Raw genomic sequence first — 15,232 nt, 5'->3', positions numbered from 1 at the left:
TTCAACAGAGCATCCAGATTACCTAAGCAAGGATACTGAGATAGTGCATACACTTACATAACAAGCCATAGATGATGATAATTGAGGACCAGTGGTTCAGAAGAATGTGTCTGACCATTCTTGTGCCCATAGACACATCCAAGGTGCTGATTAGGCTTCATGAAAGACAGCCATTCTCATTTTATCTTTTTTTTTAACCTTAATTATGCTCCTTCAACTTGCATTTTCACCATATTTGACTAGACAATGACAATCTAAGTACATTTCCACAGAATGTGCAATTTCCATAGGAATGAAAAGTGCACTTGTAGATTTAAAGTTCAGCTTCTTGCTGATCATTTGATACTTTATTTCCCACATGGACTTAAAGTGCCCCACTTGGTCATGGAGCTGGGGATGGGTGTATCAAGACCAAGATTCCCCTCTTATCATTAGAAGAAAGTGCCCAGTTACTGGGAAAAAATGCCATTAAAACTTTCACACCTTTTTGTTCTTTTATTTAAATAACCTCTGTGAAAGTGAGTTTTTCTTCTTAAGTTTTATGATCTTTAGTTTGAAGAGCTGTCTGTAATTATTTAAGACTAAATTAAAACATGACAGGATTTTTTGAAGAACATAGCTTATTAGGGTCAATTGTTTAAAAAATCATATTTTAGAGAACATGAATTAACGCTGGGTTCTCTAGAAGGATTGTCCAACAAAAAATGAGCTTTTTTTTTTAAGTTTCCAGGTTTTTTTTCTTTTGTAAATTATTTTGCCTATAAACACAGACATTATTTTCTACCATGACATCACCATTCTCTGTTCTCCCATCCTTACCTTACTAGAACATATCTGGTTTAAGATAAACAACAGTCTATTTAAAAAAATAAGAAATGTATACCTTACCTTAGTAAAGTCAGTCTAAGGTAGTAATTGTCATCACCTGTAACATGAAACTTGAAATACAGTTTTCTTTGAAAGTATGCTGTAACTTTCAACATAAGATAGATAATTTCATCAAAATGTCCAAGGGCCCTGGCTTCATTTATGGGCACCTTTCTTCTAACATAGCTCCAAGCTCCAAGAACATTCAAGAAGGATTTACCAAGTGTGTTGTTCCATATTAGGTACCATTTGTAGAAGTGGACAGGACAGATGTGGAATTCACTTTTAACTGAGGGTGGTAACTGGGAGAGCTCCCCTGTTGGCTCAATGGTAAAGAACCTGCCTTCAATTCAGTAGCTGCAGGAGATATAGGTTTTATCCCTGGGTCTGGAAGATCCCCTGGAGGAAGGCAGGGCAACCCACTCCAGTATTCTTGCCTGGAGAATCCCATGACAGAGGAGCTTGGTGGACTATAGGGTTGGGTGGGTCCAACCCTTGGTGGGTCCATAGGGTTGCAAAGAGTTGGACATGACTGAAGTGACTTAGCACACACACACGCATGGTAACTGGGAGCAGAGAGGTGATAAATATGACCCTTTCAGATTGAGCTGTATTATAACAAGCAAAAATCAACAGGATGATGTGTTAGAGAGTATTCCAGCTCTGTACTGATGAACAACATAAAAAAATCAACCTATACTTAGTGCGTTAGCACAACCTTTTATTTTGCCAACCAACTTAAGTTCGGTCAGGTCTTAGCTGGGATAGTTCATTCCTACTCTTTTTTTTTTTTTTTTTTTTCATTCCTACTCTTAATGGTGGTAGCTGACTTTACTTGCGTGGATTCAGTTTAGCACTGGCTGTGGGCTGTTCTCCATGTGGGCCTCTTCCTAGTACTTCCTCACAGCATGGAAGCTGGGATCCATGAGCACATACCCCAGGAGATTCACTGGAAAAGACTCTAATGCTGGTAAAGATTGAGGGCAGGGAGAAGGGGGCGACAAAGGATGAGATGGTTGGATGGCATCAATGGACATGAGTTTGCACAAACTCCAAAAGATAGTGAAGGATAGGAAAGCCTGAAGTGCTGCAGTCCATGAGGTTATAAAGAGTCAGATACAACTTAGCAACTGAAAAACAACCACCCCAGCAGACAGGAAGAAGTAGCTGCCAGTCTCTGATAGCCTGAGCTGGACACCCAGAGAAGCATCATTTAGGCTGTGTTCCATTGGTTAAGCAGTCATGAGTCTGCTCAGACTCAAAGGAAAAGGTTTACATCCACTTCTTAATGGAAAGGATGGCAAATAATTTAGCAATCTTTAATTTACCTCAGAGGGCAAATGAAGGGAACGGTCATAAAAGAACTCACAGAGGAACTGACATTTAGGTTGAGACTTCATGGGTGAAAGGGAGCCTGAGCAGTAGGCTCATTCAGAATTCATTCACCAATAGTTACTAAATGCCTCTCACTCACAAGGTGGGGCTCAGACAGTCAAGAATCTGCCTGCAATGCAGGAGACCTGTTTGATCCCTGGATCAGGAAGATCCCCTGGAGAAGGGAATGGCTACCCACTCCAATATTCTTGCCTGGAAAATTTCATGGCCAAAGGAGCCTGGCGGGCTAGAACCCATGGGGTGGCAGAGTCAACACGACTGAGCAACTAACACTCACTCATAAGGTACTTTTAAAGACACCAGACATAAAAGCATGAATAAAGTATTGTATTTATCTCTGAACAGTTATATTCAAATGACAGAGTAAAATATGTAAAAGAATAGTGACGGGGCAATGCAGTAAGTGCCCCAAAGCAAGAGTATCTAGGTGTTGTGGGATTACAGATGAAGGGATCCTTAAACCTGATGGAGAATTCAGATACGCCATCTCAGAAGAGGCAAAGTCTGAGCTGCCATTTGAAAGGCAAATCTCTCAGATAAAGAAGAGAGAAAGTGAGGACTCTGGGAAACAGAAGCAAGGAATGAGTATTTGCAGATATGAGGAGGCGCAGGGGAAAAGAAAAACCCAGCTGCAAGTAACCTGAGATGGCTTGGTTGGAGGCCATTTATGAACAGTGATGAAAACTGAGGCTAGAAATGAGGCTGCGTCTGGATCATGACAGACCTTCAACACACAGCGTTCAGCGGTGTGCCTGCTAAAGAGTCAGGAATTTATCCTGCAGGTAACAAAAAGCCACATGATGTTCTACTTATGTCACTGGAGTCATTGCAGCTAATAGAATTACACCAAGTATGTAACATGTCTGTCCTTTTTTAAACATTGAACGATCAGTTGAGACCACAGCTCCTGGAATTTAAAATGACTGAGCTAAAATTCTGGGATCATGACTTTCTTAGCATGACCTTGGATAAGTTACTTAGTCTCTCTGTGTCTCAATTTTCTCCTCTGTAAGAGAGAAAGAACAGTCCCCCTTCTCACTGATTTGTTGTGAGAATTTACAGAAATGATTTCATGCAAAGCATTTAGAGAACAGCAACTTGGCATGTAGTAAGCACTCGGTGCTTTTAGTATTATTTATTATGTAGTCCTAGCCCATGCCCATCTTCTGACCCCTCCTCTGAGTTAAGGCATAGCCCGATGGAGCTCCCACACTGCTGAAATGGTCACCCCATGCTCCTGGAATTAAAATTTGCCATTGTAAAGAGTCAATTATAAATATAAATTAGAACATTTATCTATCTCTACCACATTTAATGTAAACAAAGATAGTGTTTTGCCCATTAGAAAAACCTTCTGGGATGAATTATATTCTTCCACACACTAAGTCAATTTAAGCAGAGCTGGTAAAATAGACAAAGAAGCAATGAAAAAAAAAAAAAGCCTTTCCCCCTTCCTCACCCTGCCCTCTGAATACTTCTTAAACCCATCACAGCCTACCCTTCCTTCCCTTCCTCCTTTGCCCCCTCCCTAGACTCCTTCATTGCCTCCCTCCTATGGATGCATTTCCCTTTCTTATATCTAGCTAAAGAAAATCTATTAATGTCTTCAATTAAAAAAGAAAGACTGTCCACTAGCCTTGTAGTTAGCTTTTGATTGACAGCAACTATTTTAATTTGAAGCTAAACTGCTCTCAGTTGCCAAGCAGCACTTTGAATAAGAAGAAATCTTTCTTATGAAAGAAAATGACCAACTTTACAGAAAAAAAAAAAAAAAAGGCATTCCACCAAATCCAATTCAACCCAACCATTTTAAGCAAATGCTGATCAGTAGGCAGAACTCCTGCCTAGCTTGCTGGACACTGTTGGTGACCAGAAAGAGCTAGGAAAGAATTCATGATTTCTCCATTCCAACGCCCCCCTGGACATGTCTGTGCTCAGGTAGAGGGTGCACAGTCAGAGGTGATGGTGTGCAGTCAGCAGCTGGATCAGAGTCGCTCTTTTGAGGGCAGTGGCTTCTTTTGTCTTCCTGGGCACAGGGGAGTGTGTGTGCAGGCACGTGGAGAGAGCGGATGCTCTCTGACCCTTGTGGCAGCTGATCAGGATGATTGGCTAGTAGTGGCGGCTTTGTGAGTGTGCAATGTGTAACAGCCAGCAGGAGACAGACAGAGTGTTGGGAGAGGAAAAAGGCATCCAAAGCCAATGCCATTAATATGGAGATTCAAAACAGCAATTTCTACCTCACTTTCTGAAATTAGAGGCTCTATATGGTGTTATTATTGTTATTTAACTGTATTGAATGCCAACTGTGAAGCAGGTTCTGAATGGAATATTAAGCAGCTACAATCTCTACCCAGTGGGTTGCAATGTACATAAGACAGCACAATAAGAAATGGGAGGAGGGGACTGGCTCCCACTTATACAAGTTAAGGGTGCCGATTCCTCTTTTCTCCACGAGCCCTTGCGTTTTTCTGACTATTCTCTTTCCAGCCTCCATCAGTCACCTTTGCGGTGCGTGCACGCACCCCCAACCTCACTCTGAGTACATCAGCCATAATGAACAAGTGCTCCAGAGCAAAGTGGAACTATTCAATGCTGCTGGGTCTGGAAGTGCTGACATTGGTTTTCTAGGGAACACATTCTGTATTGATAAATGTCAGGACCCAAAGAACAAATTTAATTCAAGGCAAGTCCAATTTGACTTCCCCAGATAATGGCACAACACCCAACCTCACTGAAGTGTTTGGATGGAGGAGTCTCATTGTAAGAATGTGGGTGTTTAATCATCTTGAAAAGATTCAAAGGTCATCTGCTCCTTGCTCCTCATTAGACACTCTGGGAATTTTTACTGTTGTTTGTCTTGATTCTCCCTTCACATTTGATTTATCTGCTTGAATTTGAGATATATGTTTAAGCAGAAATGGCACATTTATTTAATGCAAAGCAAACCGACTCCTCATATTTATTATTTAGATCAATAAATGGACATCCTAAACACTCTTTGCCAAAGGGCATAAGTACAAACTTTAAAACACCAGAGTCAGCAGCATTTCAAAAATCCCATTTTAAAAGCAATTTCCTCAAAATAGCCCCTTCTCAAGGATCACCAGTTTGGAAAGTTATGTTCTGAGCTTTGCAAGTCACTTGACTAAGGCTCCACCCATGAAAATTAAAAGGGAATTCCATAAACAAGTGAAAGTGTAAGATAGAAAATAAAGGTGGTTGTTTGAAAATGAATATTTAGTACTTTCCAGAAATATGGGAACTAGGTTTTATTATGGCTTGAAACATGGCTTTCCAAACTGCTATCACTATTAATAAGTGGATTCTCAAAGCTGGTCTACAGTTCTGATGGCGGTGGTGATGGTCAGAACCTATAAGTTGTACTGAACAAGCTTTAAAAAATGTCTACTAGGTCAGTTTAGAGACCTCTCCTGAGCCAAGAAAAATTAACATAGAAAACCACTGCATTGGAAACAAACAAAAAGGTAGCCAACGTTTTGCAGACAGGGAGCAGAGAACGCAGGGACTCTACAGAGGATTCCCACGGGAAAGCTGAATTATGGTCATGGGTTTTTCTTCCCTACCTCCGGCACAGAATTCACACCCAGAAGTTATAAACAATGGCTTTGTAGGTGACCCATTCCATCCTTCATATTTTCAAGCCCATACCCCTCACTGTCTTGGCTATACCATGAATCCTTCTTCTGTCTTGACATAGAATTCCACAGAGCTAGATCTGCTTCATCCTTGAAACCACTGACTCCCATTTCTCTTTCAGCTTAGGAACCTCTTACTTCTTACTGGGATCAAGCTTCAGACTCATCAAGAGCTCTGTTTCCTCGAGTCTAGATTGTTTTTCCAAACTACTTGCCGGCAAAGCTACTACTCGCTCTCTGTGGGTTTTTCTCTCACCACATTTAAACACACTTAAGCTTCTCTTGGGCTTCCCAGGTGGCTTGGTGGGTAAAGAACCTGCCTGCAATGCAGGAGACGCAGGAGATATGGGTTCGATTCCTGGGTCAGGAAGATCCCCTGGAGGAGGCCACAGCAACCCACTCCAGTATTCTTGCCTGGAGAATCCCATGGACAGAGGAGCCTGGTGGGCTATAGCCCATAACTCGCAAAGAGTCAGACACGACTGAAATGACTGAGCATGTATGCCAGCTTCTCTCATCTCATAAAAAACATAAAACAAATTCTTCTGTTAATCTTACGCTTCTCTACTGTTCTTATCTATCCTTTTCCCTCTCCCCAGCCTGGTGCCATGCAAGGTCTCTGCATTGTTACCTCTTCAACCCACTGCCATGACCCCACTGGAATTGTTCTGGTCAAAGACACTGATACCCTTTTTTGACTAGTCTAAAAGGTACTAATCTGCAAGGCTTTTGCATTCCATTGATGGTTCTGCTGGTGCATTTAAAAAATTTTTTCTGTTGAAGTATAGTTGATTTATAGCATTGTGTTAGTTTCAGGTCTATAGCAAAGTGATTCAGCTATATATATTCATTTATTGATACTTTTCAGATTTTTTTCCCATATAGGATTTTACATAATACTAAGTAGAATTCCTTATACAATAGGTCCTGGTTGATTATCTATTTTATATATAGTAGTGTGTATATGTTAATTCCAAATACCTAATCTGCTGCTGCATTCACCCAATCTCCTCACCATCCACGGAGGTGGTAGCGTGCATGCTTAGTCACTCAGTCATATCTGACTCTTTGCAACCCATGAACTGCAGCCTGCTAGGCTCCTCTGTCCATGGGATTTTTCCAGGCAAGATTTCTGGAGTGCGTTGCCATTGCCTCCTCCAGGGCATCTTCCCAATCCAGGGATTGAACCCACATCTCCTGCACTGGCAGGAAAAGTTTTTGTTTTTACCACTGGGCCACCTGGGAAACCCATGACATGGAAGTAGTTAGCAGTCCTTAATAAAAGGAAACACGACTAGACATAGTGGAACCACTGGAAGTTTCTCCCCTTTATAGATGACCTTTCCTAAGGAGCTCTAGAATGAGCTAGCCCAGGTTTCAGATCAGCACAGCTCCAATGTTGTGCTGTGTCTCATTGCCCCAGGCTGCCTGTAGCCTCCTTAGCACACACTCATCCTCTTGAAGTGAAGTGAAGTTGCTCAGTCGTGTCTGACTCTCTGCAACCCTATGGACAGTAGCCTACCAGGCTCCGGGTCCATGGGATTTTCCAGGCAAGAATAATGGAGTGGGCTGCCATTTTCTTCTCCAGGGCATCTTCCCAACCCAGGGCTTGAACCCCGGTCTCCTGCACTGCAGACATACGCTTTATCATCTGAGCCACTAGGGAAGGCCCCTTAGTACACACTCATCCTCTAAGAGTCCTTAAATTTCCATCGACATCGTTTCAGTTTTCTTCATTCTTTCCTGGTTGCATCTCATTATGAGAATAACTTTTGAAGGCAATATTAAAGAAAAACTTTCATATAGTTAAAAAAATAAAATCACCCTTGGTAATTACTGAAATTGCCAGTGAAATGTAAATGTGTCAAGATGTTCACACTGTAAGTCATATAGGAATTGAAACCTACTGAGAGAATAATGTATTCAGGTTTCCCTGCTCTTGCTCGGTTAAGATTAAGTCGACTTAGTGACAGCACCCACATTATTTCTTTTTTGTCTTTTTTTAACTTTTAATTTTGAAATAACTTCAAATTTACAGAAAAGTTGCCCCCACAAAATGCCAATTACTCCAGTATTCCTTCACGCACATTTTCTCTGTGTGTCTCTCCCTCTGTTCCTCTGTGCCTCCCTCCCTTTTTCTCTCTCTGAATATATATTTTTTGAATCATTTGACAGTTATTTGGAGACATTGTGCTTCTTTACCCCAAATATTACAGGTGTGTATTTCTTTTTCTTTTTTTTTTCCACCTTACATATTTTTCCCCTTTTAAAAAATAATTAATTTATTTTAATTGGAGGCTAATTACTTTACAATATTGTAATGGTTTTTGCTATACATTGACATGAGTCAGCCATGGATGTCCATGTGTTCCCCATCCTAACCCTCTGTCACACCTCCCTCCCCATCCCATCCCTCAGGATCATCCCAGTGCACCAGCCCAGAGCACCCTGTCTCATGCATCGAACCCGGACTAGAGATCTTTTTCATATATGATAATATATATGTTTCAATGCTACTCACTCAAATCATCTGACCCTCACTTTCTCCCACAGAGGCCAAAATGCTGTTCCATACATCTGTGTCTCTTTTGCTGTCTCGCATATAGGGTCATCATCACCATCTTTCTAAATTCCATATATATGCATTATTATACTGTATTGGTGTTTTTCTTTCTGATTTATTTCAGTCTGTATAATAGGCTCCAGTTTCATCCACCTCATTAGAACTGATTCAAATGCATTCTTTTTAATGGCTGAGTAATATTCCATTGTGTATATGTACCACAGGCTTTCTCATCCATTCGTCTGCCGATGGACATCTAGGTCAGCACCCACATTATATACATCATCTTCCTCTACCTTTTTCTTTCTATTTACAGAGTAAAATTTTTATATTTTTAAAATACTCAAAATAATCTCAAAGTTACAGAGACGTTACAATATATATAAAATGTAAAGAATTTTTTCCTCAGTGATTAGAGAAGTTGCCCATATAATCATGATAAGCAACCCTCATCATCCTAATACTTTGGCAGGTATCTAACAAACAAGGCATTCTGCTATATAACCATAATGTGACCACCAATATTAAAAAATTATGGGAGTATCATACTTCAGTTAATTGAGTGTATCTCAGTTTCCCCATATGGTCAATTAACTTCTGGTTGAAACCTACAGTATAGAAGAAAGCTACTGATCAGTTGGTAATAATCAACAGAATTCATCATAACTGGAATAACAAACAAAGCTTAGGCACAGGAAAAACTGATTCCACATGAACTAGTGGAAAATAAATTCATTTAAATATTTTATTTAATTGTCAACATGATTTTAGGCACTGGCTTGTCACACATTGGTCTTTTTTTAAGTCCTCTATAAGCACAATAGAAGTTTTAATTGAGTGTTGGTATTTTGGGCTGTTTTCTAAGACTTAAAAAAACTTACATTCTCATTCATCTTTCCATCAAGCATGCTTGGTTTGCATGTTTGGCTAATGACTCTATATCTAAAAATTAGAAAGTAAATTGGTATAGCAACAATGGAAAACAGTACGGAGGTTCCTGAAAAAATTATAAATAGAGCTATCTTATGATCTAGCAATCCAGCTTCTATGTATTTATTTAAAGAAAATAAAACACTAACTTGGAAAAAATAAATTTAAATTCTCATTCACCTTTCCATCAATTATGCTGTGTTTGCTTGTTTGGTTAATAATTCTACATCTAAACTTTTTTTTTAATTGAATCTATTAGTTGCTTTCAACCAAGGTCAATCTTGTCCCCAAGGGTTCACAAACATTTGTCAATGTCTGAAGACATTTTTGGTTGTCATAACAAGGAGGTAGGCTCCTCCTTGCTTCTAGTGGGTAGACATAAGAGAGATGGCTAAATATTCTTCAGTGCCCAGGACAAGCCCTCCACAATGAAGAGCTATCCAGCCAAAATGTGGAGAGTTGAAATTAAGAAATCTTTCTCTAAAGCAAATCGTTTCAAACTGAAGATCTTTGAACCTCAATTTAACATGCTGATAACTTAAATGCCTCGACAGCATATTTTCAAATGAATTTTTCTGCTTTCTGAATTATTATTTAAAAAATTCTGTTTAGAGCTCGTTCCCCACGGCTTATGTTGGCCACACCTGAGAACTCACAGGTGGGGCTTGTGTGGGAGGGCAGTCAATTCCAATAAGACTTGGTGAGACATCTGTTTTTGGTCTAAGTGAAAAAATAACTCATTCAAATCAAGGGGGAGGCCAATCCTAAAACATAAACTGTGCATCTATTTCCAAATGACAAATTTCTAAGTTTGTACATGCACAGGAGGCAAAAGAATGGGGTATGTTAGGTGATGAGACATTGCCACTCACAAAGTCTATCAAAGTGCTATGTATCCATAAAGACAAAGACCCCAAAGACCCAAAACAAACATTTCCCCATGGAATGGTTACCACTAGCAACAACATCCTATTGCTAGGCAAGTTCAGGTCAGCTCTGGGAGTAAACGAGCAGCCTCCAGTCACAGAGGTATGGCAATGAATGATGTACGGCTCCCCGTGACCTATGGAGTGTATTTCAGCAGCCACAGGTCTGTTACTACATAGGTGAGTGGAATAGGTTTGTTAGAGGTCTCCACTTGATTACACTCACCCACACTTTCAAATATGAGCTGGTTTGGAGGGCATCAAAAGTTGTTCTGACACAATGTCTTTTACTGGATGAAACTAAATCTGAGTTCTAGATTTAAAGCTGTTATGAGAAATCATTTTTTCATTTATCAAACAGTTAAGATGTATTCTTAAAAAACATGGAAAAGCTTGAGAAGTCAGCGTGGAAAAAGGGTAAGAAACTTCAACCATAGTATTCAAGTTCCTAAGGCAAACTGTGATTTAGACAATCAATAATAGTTTAACTGGGGAAACAGAGTATTTTAGTAGCAGGGACCAAGCTAAGAGTAGGCCTGTATATAATATCTATCTTCATATTACTAATGGGGATGCTACTTTGAAATAATGTGGTAGGCTGGGCCAGACCATCAAAGGGCTAATATAACTTACTTCCACTATTAGTCTCACCCCAATAATATCTGGGCTTTAGCACTGCAGAGTATAAAAACTCCCAGGATATACCACATGCTCTCACATTTCCATGGTTTTGTACATATTGTGCCTTCTCTTATTTGGTTGGTCAACTATCTATTCTTTACAGTACATTTTAGGTCATTTAATATAAGATAACTACAAAGAATCATGGTCACTTCCATAATGAAGCCCTCTCTGACTATCCCAGTTGTCTGTCCTTATGTTCCATTACAGTTGCCTCTAGTATAACTACAATGATGATGTCTACCTCTAAATTTTCTCAAAATGTTCTAATTTTAAATATTTGACCCCAGAAATTATGGTTTTTGGTTTTATAATATTAGCCAATATGTGGTCTCCTATGCACAGTGGGGCCTCTCTGGAATATGGGCTATAACTCTCTACCTTTTCATCATCAGTGCGTCAAATATATCTGGATACAGAGTTCTGGCTTAATATATGTTTGTTGGATATATTAGTGAATAGGCAAATGCAAGAGGGTTCCAGAAAAACATTTATTTCAGCTTTATTGACTATGCCAAAGCCTTTGACTGTGTGGATCACAACAATCTGTGGAAAATTCTTAAAGAGATGGGACTACAAGACCACTTTAACCTGCCTCCTGAGAAATCTGTATGCATGTCAAGAAGCAACACTTCAAACCAGACATGGAAAAACAGACTGGTTTCAAATTGAGAAAGAAGTACATCAAGGCTGTATATTGTCACCCTGCTTATTTAACTTCTATGCAGAATACATCATGAGAAACACTGGGCTGGATGAAGTACAAGCTGGAATCAAGATTTTCAGGAGAAACACCAATAACCTCAGATATGCAGATGACACCACCCTTATGGCAGAAAGCGAGGAAGAACTAAAGTGCCTACTGATGAAAGAGGAGAGTGAAAAAGTGGGCTTAAAACTCAACATTTAAAAAAACAAAGATCATGGCATCTGATCCCATCACTTAATGGCAAATTGATGGGGGTGCAATGGAAACAGTGAGAGACTATTTTTGGGCTCCAAAATCACTGCAGATGGTGACTGCAGCCATGAAATTAAAAGACACTTGCTCCTTGGAAGAAAAGCTATGACCAACCTAGACACCATATTAAAAAGCAGAGACATTACTTGGAGAACTAAGGTCCATCTAGTTAAAGCTATGGTTTTTCTCGTAGTCATGTATGGATGTGAGAGTTGGACCATAAAGAAAGCTGAGAGCTGAAGAATTGATGCTTTTGAACTGTGGTGTTGGAGAAGACTCTTGAGAGTCCCTTGGACTTCAAGGAGATCAAACCATCCAATCCTAAGGAAATAAGTCCTAAATATTCATTGGAAGGACTGATGCTGAACCTGAAACTCCAATACTTTGGCCATTTCATGCGAAGAACTGACTCATTGGAAAAGACCCTGCTGCTGGTAAAGACTGAAGGCAGGAAGAGAAGGGGATGACAGAATATGAGATGGTTGGATGGCATCAGTTCAGTTGCTCAGTCGTGTCCGACTCTTTGTGACCCTATGGACTGCAGCATGTCAGGCCTCCCTGTCCATCTCCAACTCCCGGAGTTTACTCAAACACATGTTCATTAAGTCGGTGATGCCATCCAACCATCTCATCCTCTGTTGTCCCCTTCTCCTCCTGCCTTCAATCTTTTCCAGCATCAGGGTCTTTTCTAACTCTATTGACATGAGTTTGTGCAAGCTCTGGGAGTTGGTGATGGAGGGGGAGGCCTGGCATGCTGCAGTCCATGGGTTTGCAAAGAGTTGGACACGACTGAGTGACTGAACTGAACTGAAGCAAATTCATAATTATTTATAGTACCTTGCAAAGTCTCTAATATTTGTCCTTCTAAAATGCTTCATGTACTTTATTTATATACTGTTTGAGATAAGTACTAAGGGTTAGAGAGATTTGGCTAGCTATTTCCCATAGCATTGATGGTCAGCGCACTTATGCCTGCTGTGGTCATCAGTGTCCTGAGTGCTCTATGTAGGGTAAATACTAGGCAAACACAATAAGAAAAGTTTTTTTCCAATGTCCCTCCCATTATCTGTGTCCTTTTGCTACCTCACCATTTTCTGGCATGCAAATAGCTAAAAATGTTACATTTTTCTCCTTGAATATCAGTTATACAGAATTAGATCAATCATAAATTTATTATATACCCTCATCATTGACCCATATATGCTATGTTTTCAGTTATTTAGCTGCAATAATTATTTTCAATAATGTAATAAGCATCCATGAACCCACCACATAAAAAAGATAGGAAATGACAATAACGTACATGTTTAACACAGAGCTCTCCAACCTTGTTTTGGAAGTTCTCCAATCTCTACCACCACCTGAATTTTATCATCCTGAATCTTGTCTTTGTCATTTCCTTGTTTCCTTTTATGTAGTGTTTTATTTCATCGCATTTACTTGATTTCTAAAAAACAGAATTTTACTGTTATTTTCCTACAAAGGATACCATGCTTTATTGCAATAGGTGATTCTTTTGGCTCCTATTGATTTGCATTTTTTAAAATTTGGCTGCACCAGGCCTTAGTTGTAGCATGTGGGATCTAGTTTCCAGACCAAGGATCAAACCCTGGCCTCCTGCATTGAGAGCCTGGAGTCTTAGCCACTGGACAAGAAGGGAACCCTTCATATGCATTTGTATTTTTTCCAGGTTCTTGCTACTGTAAACAGTGCCACTGTGAATACTCTTGTGCATCTCTCCTGTGATGTTTGAGCAAGGCATCATCTGCATACCTAGGAGTAGATCTGCTAGGTTCTAAGGTACATGAATATTCAACTTTGAGATAGAACATTCTATTTTCCAAAGTGCTTTCACTAATTTACAAGTCAATGATCAATGTATAAGGGATTGTGTGCATCCATAATCCATCATGGAATTATCAAACTTAATGTTTCCTGAATAAATAAGTTCAAAATGGAGCTTATTATCTTGAATAAAAATGGGGATAGTGGGCTTGTCTCTTTCCTGATTGTAAAGGCAATACTTCTGACATTTCCTTATTTAAGATGATGCTTGAAGAGTATCTCTTTAAAAAGACAAGACCTCTCTATGAGGTTCAAGGAATTTCTTTAATTTACTAAGAGGTTAAGTGTTTAATTATGTGAAATACCTGTCCTAGATAAGCAGAAACATTGTATGACATCCCTTATGTGCAGAATCTAAAAAGATATGATACAAACAAACTCATTTACAAAACAGAAACAGACTCACAGACTAGAGAAAGATGTTACGGTTGCCTGCAGGGGTGGGGAGGGGATAGGCAGGAAATTTGGGATGGACATGTACATAGCACTACAGTTCAAATGGATAACCAATAAGGACCTACTGCATAGCACATGAAACTCTGCTCAATGTTATGTGGAAGCCTGGATAGGATAGAGTCGGGGGGAGAATGGATACATGTATATGTATGACTGAGTTGCTTCCTTGTTCACCTGAAACTATCACAATGTTGTTAATCAGCTTTACTCCAATACAAAATAAAAAGTTTAATAAAAAATAAAACAGAATGCATCTATAACATGATCATATGCTTTTTTTCTAATATTAATCCAGCCTTGCATGTCTGGGATACACGCCACTTGACTGAGGTATAGTAACTTCATTATTTATCAGCTACAATTTAATGATGCTTAGATTTTTTAAAATATAAGTTTTAAAAACATTGGACTATGACTGTTGACAACACTCTATAATGCCCACTTTATCTATAGTTATGGCAGTCAGCATCTCAATTTGGAGTATAATATTTATTATGACTATACATTTCCCTTAAAATATCTTTTATTAGATTCTACAGATTGATGCATGGAACATATAAAATTGTTTTTGTTTCCATTTATTGTTCTCATATTAACTTTAAACAATTGTTAAGACTATATAGACCAATTAGATCTCTTTCCTACATACCCATTATATGTATGATATGTATGTGTCAATATGTATCATATATATGATATATTTTGCACAGAACCTTTGATATGTCAATTAGATCAAGTTTTAAAATGTGATGTTCAGATCTTTTGTATCTGTAATGATTTCATGCCTGTTTAGTCTATCAATAATCAAAAGAAGTATGCTGATATCACTATGATAGTACTTATAAACACTCTGCAAACATCCATTTTTTAAAAAATATTTAAGGCTATTTTGTTGGCTGTAAAGATATTTAAAATTGCTATATCTTTTTGGTAAATTGAAATATTACCATGA

General features: G+C 39.1%; 2 long non-coding RNA genes across 5 annotated transcripts in view; one reads left to right on the top strand and one right to left on the bottom strand.

Moving 5' to 3' along the window:
* LOC110136914 (uncharacterized) overlaps window positions 1–15,232 on the bottom strand; it is a 489,873-nt gene that overhangs the window by 229,411 nt on the left and 245,230 nt on the right. The window lies entirely within an intron of this gene.
* On the top strand, window positions 10,414–14,612 carry LOC139038615 (uncharacterized). The gene is made up of 3 exons (XR_011491641.1): window positions 10,414–10,517; window positions 13,670–13,779; window positions 14,576–14,612. It is a non-coding gene; the product is annotated as an uncharacterized lncRNA (long non-coding RNA).

The sequence above is a fragment of the Odocoileus virginianus genome, chromosome 16, assembly GCF_023699985.2.
Source record: "Odocoileus virginianus isolate 20LAN1187 ecotype Illinois chromosome 16, Ovbor_1.2, whole genome shotgun sequence".
Classification (NCBI taxonomy): domain Eukaryota; kingdom Metazoa; phylum Chordata; class Mammalia; order Artiodactyla; family Cervidae; genus Odocoileus; species Odocoileus virginianus.
Note: the sequence above shows the minus strand (reverse complement) of the source record. Positions and strands in the feature narration are given on the sequence as shown.